General features: G+C 47.1%; 1 pseudogene; it reads right to left on the reverse strand.

The window, feature by feature from the left end:
* Positions 1-263: 263 nt before the first annotated feature.
* LOC123427221 lies at positions 264-1,877 on the reverse strand (annotated as a pseudogene).
* Positions 1,878-2,150: the final 273 nt, after the last annotated feature.

Below are 2,150 nucleotides of genomic sequence, written 5' to 3' on the forward strand. Positions count from 1 at the left end.
AAAAATCGATTGTGAAAATCATAACAAAATGTCCTAAAATGTTGAGAAAGCCATACCCAGCTACTATTCCGGTTACACATGATGTAAAACCAGCTGTAGATGAACCTTTTCCAGATGTATAGACGGCAACTGGTGCAAAGTTATTCAAAATATGAGATAAATCTTCTTATTCCCTAAATATTTCTAATCTAATAGGCAAGTGGGGTATGCCATGCAGAGAATTTTTTTCTCTGGCAGAGCATTGACGTAAAAAAGACCGGACTTCATTTCGGTGATCTTGCTTGACGAATTTTCTTTTCATCAGACAACAGCTTTGCAAATCTGAAAATAAGGTGCTAATTAGCTAATAAGTAGAGATGCATACTGCAATTATAATAACCTGATTCCTGATAGGTGCTGCCAAGCTCACCTCTTGAGAGCTTCCTCATTGGTCTCCTCTGTTTCACTACAAGTAGGCACCATCTGGCCAGTCTCCAAATTTGCCCGTGAGACAGGTTTCTTTAGAAGCAACACTCCAACATTGACAAGTTTCTCCATGTTATCCTTGGTGGCAACATCAACTGAGGAGAGTGTCCCCCGTAGGGTATCATCCCGTCATGTAGAAATGGTATTCTCTGAGTAAAAGGAGGCTGATTTATTGGTTGCATTGTACTCCCTCTGTTCCAAAATTTGAACTAAAACCACGACACTTATTTTAGAACGAAGGGAGTAGAAAATAAGTTGTCTGCATTTTACTTACTTGAATTCTCAGATATTTCTTCTTAGAATGCAAGGCTTTGAAAATAGAAGCAATGTGAATATCCACCATATCCGCACTTGCCCGTGTGAAGATATCTACTAATGGTGTGGAACCACTGCTAAGTAACCAATCCAACATTCCCCATGATTTAGCCTTTTGTGCATCGTACTTCTCTTCAAATTTTGATGAGCCTGTGCCAAGTGAAATGACCAAAAACCGGCCATAGTCCATAGGTTTTATCGGGAAGAAATCTGAATCTTGCTTGAATATTTGTTTGCTTACTTCTCCAATGGCAACTAAGGCCTAAACACAACAAAGACAGATATTAGGTCTATTTCAAAATTTCAAGACTTTCCTTCAGTCTCTGAATCAAGCACATGCCCCAAGCTGTATGTTATGCAAAACTATAGGCAGCTATAGTACCGGATTATTGGCAGCTACTCCCCCATCAATAAGATTAAACTCCTTGGTGTTTCCATGAGAATCTTCAGTCTTGAAGTAATGAGCAGGCAAATAAGTTGGAGCAGCGGACATGCTGATGCAAATATCGGATAACAAAGCATCCATTGTGCTCTTCTTCTTCTTAACCTGTCACATGATAATAGGAAGTTCATTTTTGTGCAAATTTCCATCATGAAGGATTAATGGAAGTTCTCAACTTCTCACTTCTGCTTCATACATATGTTCTCCCTTTGAATTAAATTTACAGCGAAATCAAAGAAATATGCATTTCAGTAGCATGCTTCTGCTCGTCGCACTCGCCACAGAGGAGGCGGAGACAGTCTTCGATTGGCGGGGCGGAGGCCGCGGTCGGCGCGAACGGCGTGGTGGCGGCCGGAGAGGAGTCCTGCGGGAGATGGAGGGGGAGAGGTGAGCCGGGGCCTTAGGGTTTGCAGCAGGGAGGAATCGCGAACCATGGGAGCAGGAGGCGGGGGAGGAGGGCGGCTCCGATGATGGTCGCGTCGGAGAGGAGGGGTGGCGGCGATGGCAGCACGGATGAGCTTCAGAGTAGCACGGGAGTGTGAGGAGATGAGGTACTGACCGGTGACACGGCAATAAAGTGATGTCGGGCAGAGAAATCGGGGGCGGGCTGGGCGAGGATGGTGTCCCCCATCCCCATCCCCATCCCCATCCCCATGCCCATGCCCATGATGGATCCGAGGAAGTCGCAGCTCGGGGTCGAGTATATTGACCATGGATGAACGGATCGGGGTGCCAAGGAGCTTGGCTCAGCTCCCCCGGGCTTCGAATCGGGCGACGACGGCGGTCCAATCGGGAGGGAGGTGGAAGGAAGGTCTAAATCAGCACCATTCACGGGTTTGGAGCAGGGAGGGAGTCGCGAACCATGGGAGCAAGAGGCGTGCGTGAGCGGGCGAGGAGGGCGGCTCCGGTGACGGAAGCGTCGGAGAGG

This window comes from Hordeum vulgare, chromosome 2H (assembly GCF_904849725.1).
Source record: "Hordeum vulgare subsp. vulgare chromosome 2H, MorexV3_pseudomolecules_assembly, whole genome shotgun sequence".
Taxonomy (NCBI): Eukaryota; Viridiplantae; Streptophyta; class Magnoliopsida; order Poales; family Poaceae; genus Hordeum; species Hordeum vulgare.